The sequence below is a fragment of the Rhagoletis zephyria genome, unplaced genomic scaffold (genome assembly GCF_001687245.7).
Source record: "Rhagoletis zephyria isolate East Lansing unplaced genomic scaffold, Rhagoletis_zephyria_1.1 Rzeph_scaffold_02450, whole genome shotgun sequence".
Classification (NCBI taxonomy): Eukaryota; Metazoa; Arthropoda; class Insecta; order Diptera; family Tephritidae; genus Rhagoletis; species Rhagoletis zephyria.
The window spans coordinates 48,517-54,474 of record NW_016159534.1 but is presented as its reverse complement, the minus strand read 5'-3'; positions in this window follow the sequence as shown (position 1 = coordinate 54,474).

Genomic DNA, 5,958 nt, shown 5'->3' with positions numbered 1-5,958 from the left:
TGCAGCGCATTTCACAAAAAAAAAAAATACCACAAAAAAAGGAGCGAGAATGTATTTGTGACGTAAAGGAGTATAGGCGGCTCAATTAATCGGCGATGCACACAGCCTAGCTCAGTGTGAATGTGATAGTATTTTTTTTCCTTCATACACTTGCCACCTAAAGGGGCTCGACTAACAAATTACTCAATTATTTCACAATGGCTCCTTAAGAAAACACAACAACAACCTCAACTTGGCGGCTCAGCAGTGCCAGCCAGCTGAGCTTAATAAATCCATACTAAATTCCTCAGTTTCGGTTACTCTTCTACTAAACACTCTATTTTTTTTAGCCTTTCAAGCTTCTTAGTTTTAGTTTACAACTCACTTGGTTGCTCAAAAATTTGCACAAATGCACAAAGTAAATTGTTTACGCAACAACAATTCACGCACGCATGCACCCTGCACAGTTGCTCAACACAGCAGCACTTCGCGCGCAAAGTTTTTCAGAGTTGTTTTCGCTACGCGTTCAATAAGTCAACTAATCGCCCGATTGCTACCACAAAAGTATTTGCAAGTTTCCATAAGGCCGCAATTCGCCGTAAACGCCAATTCGTCGCATAATTAACTGAGCGGCGGCTGTCCGCTCGGCTGCTTTGATATCCTTTCGTTTCCGAATTTCGGCTCGCACCTTGTTGATATCCTGCATGTAAAATGTCTTGCGCATACACACTCATACTCGCTCAGTTGTGGCGAATTCGTTTATGTGGGTGTTCTTATATTTCCTTTTGTTTATCTCCTCTTTACCGCTATCAGTGTTGCGTTGCCTTTTCTGTTTTCACCTACATATATCTTACTTTTAGCTGCTCTTCATTATTTTAATCTTAATTCTCTATCGCTTTTCTTTCGCTCTCTTCGCTTCACATCAATGCTTCTCTCTGCCGGCTTCAGTTGTTGTTTACATTTTTAATTTTCCTTTTTTTGCTTTGCAATTTATTTTCGTTATCCTTTGTTGCTTTTGGCATTATTGTTGATGTTGACTATTTTTGTTGTTGCCATTTTATCTACTAGCCTTTAACGGTATCATGGCTTCTCGCCGGCGCATTCGTGGCACTAGTAGCTGTGAAATTTTACTCCTTCGCTTGCAGGCAATGAACTTTTATTGCTTTCGCTTGCAGGTGTTTTCGTCTTTGCCAAAGCGCAATCGCTGAGACTTGTGAATGTCGTCGTTTTCGCCAAGAAATTTATAATTAAAAATTTTTACATACAAGTTTTATCGATTTTTTGAACGTAGGCCATTTAGTACACAAAAGCTATGCAGTTTAAGACAATTTTGACTTAATTATGTTTAATGGTGCATTTATATAAAATGCTAGACGCACATAATTATGCCATCATTAGCAAGCAATTATCTGGAGGATATAAACTGCAACACTCATTTCTTACTTCGCTAAATGATTATGCTACAGGGATTGGCGACTGGAAGCAGCAGACTTGGTGCAATGGGGGCTAGTGGGTATACAGTTACAGTTGCACGACCAACCCTTGTTGGTCACCGAAATGTGCAACATTTGTTTGCCAGGAGGTGCAGCTGCAAGTGGGTGTCTGTCGTGGAACGAGTGGCTCGCTGTAGTGTTTTGGTTAGCAGTGCGTGCTACCATTCCACACGGCCTGGATTCCAGTTCAATTTCCGACCAACATCAAAGAAAAAAAAAATTCTCTAATATCAATCGCCCCCGGCAAACCTCCGACTGTGTTTTTTCCATGAGAAACAGCCATTCGGAGTCGGCGTAAAATGGTGGGTCCCTCCCCTTTGTGTGACAAGGTCAAGGCGCACGCCACAAATCGGAAGAGAAGCTCGGCCAAACACTAACATATTGTGCAAAAAAATGCACCCAGAAACACAAGCAAAAGCTGCAAATCAAAGTGCACTGAAAACATATTCGGGAGCTATGTTGGATCCAAATAGAAAGCCAAAGAAGAAAGCGAGATGTATATTTCCTAATAAATAGAAAAAAAGCAAAGAATGTCTCGCTGGTGCAGAGAAAGATGCAAAATATGTGAGTGCGAAGAGGTTGAAATGGATCCCGAAAGGAATATTCAAAGTAAATTTTAGAGGGAACCTGGTGTTAAAGCGGATTTGAGTAATAAGATCTGCAGGACTGAGCCTCTGAAATTATCAAAATAAGAACGTACAGTTGTTACCTTATGCCAATGATGGCGCTTCGCAACGCCATAAATCGCAGATGATGGAAGGATGCGCAACATACATATATGAGCTTCAAACCTTTTTTTTTTTTGTCGTGCTGAGTTTCTATGCAAGTTTTAACATAGCGCATCACATTTAAATACTGCGGCTCCGCTAGCTTTGCCATGTTTTTGGCACAAAAGTTCTTCCCTGAAATTATTTAATACTGTACACGACGGCGATAATATTAGGCATTTCACAAATAACACTGACGCTTAAATAAAACAAAAAACGCCAAACCACGCAAAATTAATTTTGGGTCTTATTTTATGCGTCTATGTGCCGTTTTTCTAGACGAGGCCTTTTTGCGAAGATATTTTCATTTTAAGTTTGCATAGCGAAAGAAAAAAATGCAAACTTTACGAGTATGTATGACTGCAGCCATGTACGATATGGCGTATGAGTAACATTATTGCGGTTTTCCATTTGACCATTCACAATTGTTCATTTATCCATCGATTTTCATCGTTAGTAGCTCGTTTTTTTTTTCTTGCAAAAGAAAGAAAAAAATTACGACAGATTTGTTTTTATTTTAATTTGTACCTTGAGAAATGTTTGATTTTTTTTTAGTACAAGTGAAAATATTTTCGGAAAATTACCTGATCAGGAAAAACGACCCAATATTAAGCTTACTTGTTTCGGCATTTTCTTGTGGCATTTCAAAACTTGAGATTTTCCGCACAGTGTAATTTAATGATAGACTTTATCGAGACACAGGAAACCACAAATGCCATTTCAAGACAAAATTAAAAATTATTTTTTTAACTCAAAATAACCCGTAAGGTTTACTTTTTGCAAATTTTAATTGGTTTCGAAAGAAATTTTTGTGAAAAAAACATGAAAAATGACAACAAAAAAATCGCTGGTTTGCAAGCATAAATTGTTAAAATTAGCAAACTTGAAGCAGTTGTAAATACACAAACCAAAAATTTTTAACAATCTGTTTATTTGTGTGTACTACTTCAGAAAAAGCAGACATATATGTCGGTATGTATATGTATATATGTAACCTTATCCTGCTGGCTAGTACCATCCGACAATGGTAAATTTTGGCTTTAGAAAACGAATATATATGTATGTACCTATGCACATACATGTTTTATCTTTGCTATAATACATACACACAGCCCAAGAAATTTCATAAGCATTGCTTTTGTACCTTCATTTTTAAATAGTTTTACACCACTCTGAACTTAAAACAATGCATTTTCTCTGATTGGTTTGAACTTATATGTAGCTTTTCAACAAAAGCTCTGTCGAAAGCTCATAATATAAACCAGAAGTTTGCACAATTTGATTGTAAATTGAGGTGAATAAAAACATAAAGGATACATATTATACATACAGTTAGTTTTAAAAGTTGTTTTTCTCTTATTTAAGTGGATGAATTGCGATACGGCATATCCAACACCTTCCTTTACGGGAAAAATTTAAACTTCCAACCGATATTTTCTCTGAAAACTGTTATTGAAGTTTAAGGTATCATAAACCGGTTTATACAACAAATTTTCCCCTCTAAGAACTTTAAAATTTAGCTATCATACAGATCGAATTCCATTAGGAAGAACAGAAAATTCAAACTAGAAAATAAATGTGTATGAATAAAATTTCAAAATTTTTTTTAGTAAACATACGACAAGAGTCAAAAAGGACTTTGAAAACTTTTAAATTCTAAAAACAAATCATAAGTTCATTATTAGTTCATACTCCTTGCTATCTTTGGAGTAAATAAGATCAGAATTAAAACGATACTAAGGAAGTACTGGTCCAAATTTGAGTCAAGCCTTTTTTATGCAACAACAAATTAACATTTTACCTATTATATTTTCGCAATAATTACTATGATTAAAGATTTTTATTTAATTATAAGTAACTGAAATAAAAAACAAATGGCCTGAGCGGCAAGTTAGTATATAGTGTATTTGCTATTAGTGTTCTTGTGAGATTGACAAAATTCGCACACTAAAGGCTAATGTAAAATCCAAACTAGCGGCGCTTTCCCCATAGTCGAATAGCTTTAGCGGTACAAATAAAGCTTTCAAACCGATTCAACCAAAGTAATAGAACTTAACAATATATTTCCTTTCAGCTATTCAGCACTTAAGTGAGCTTTTTTTTGTTTTTCTCTCTAGTACTCATACTCTATTCCTTTTTAATGTACATGTCTTACTTTTACTATACTATCAGGAGTAAAAAACATGGATATGCTGCTGACATTGACAGGAAGTTGCTAATAAAATTTTATTAATGATTATTTGCGTCTACTTATACATTTACAAGGCAATCGATGGGAGGTTGTTAGTTGAATTTTCATAGTAAACATTTTTTACAACTTTTTTATATATACCTAAGCTAACTGTGCCCATGACATAATTCGCTGCGTGGTTTTTATGTTAACCGCTTACACGCGCTTGCGTGTGTGTGCACGTTTTGTAAAACATAAATTTTCGATGTTCGGTTTAATATTTAAATATATTTTAGTTTTAACATATTTCCTCTGGTGTGAGGATTTCAAAAGTGGGACTTGTTGCGGTGAGAAAATAACTTCTAAATACTGTGCATTTTATTCTACAACTTATTTTACTTTACAAGCCTCTTTTTCAATGCATTCATTTTCTATGAGGAAGTGGATGCATCCGTATTCTGTCTAGAGCTTGAACACCAAATCAAAAACTTTGATAAACATAAGCAATTGAAAAAAATCACCGGAATTCAGAAGTTGGATGCTGAAAGATATGCCACCTACAGCTACTGTGCATGGTTATTTTAACTGATGCACCAAAGATGAAATGCGGGTTATTGTGCAACTCAATTTGAAGCTATACTCTCGGCTACCGAACACTGCAAGTATGTTACAGTCGGAGACGTTTGCAGTAAATAAGGTGGCAAGGTCAATAAAAAAAAATACTATACAACAGGCGGTACGCAAGGAAACACTTTCTCAGACAAATAGGCAGTGGTTTCAGCACTCTACTCGTATAACTTAGAGAGCGGGAAGACCGGTACGTTTACATGTATGTTCGCACAAATAAAAATATTTATTTGATCAAAAATGATGGGTAGAAAGTCATGTGAAGTTCGCAAAAAGCTCCTTAAACAATGTCCGGAGGATGCATCAGGCTATAATTATAACTTGAGAAAGTTTTATTACATGGCAGTTGAGAAGTGCATCTGCAAAAATTTCATAAATACATACATAAAGGAATTTATTGCACGCGTGAACAGTAGCAAACGAACGATATATGGCATGACTTACTAACCTACTTTTTATATTCACATTACAAGCTCAACACTTAGAGATGTCAAGTAGGTTGGGCACCAAATTACCAATCATCGATTCAATTATTACTTACGTTTTGGTTTCAACGCTTCTGTAAATAGTAAGTGCCCTGGTATGCCTCTTATACGCGCTAAGTCCCAAGACACTTTTCCTGATGCACGACAACACGTTTTTTCTGCAGCTAAATTTTTTCAGGCCAACTGCGACAGCAATATTTCCGAGCCAAACCCATTCCTTCATTCCAAACAACTTACATAACAAACTTTAAATACGGGAACTTTGAATAAATGTCATTATTAAATCATTTTAAACTGCCGTTTACTTAAAGTGGGTACATTAACTTTTTAGTGCGAATGGGTGCCTTTAAGGCGTGCACCAAAACATTTGCTTGTACTAAGTTAGTAGATACGCATGTGCGTATATATTGTCCTTGTGCATTTAAATATTTACACTT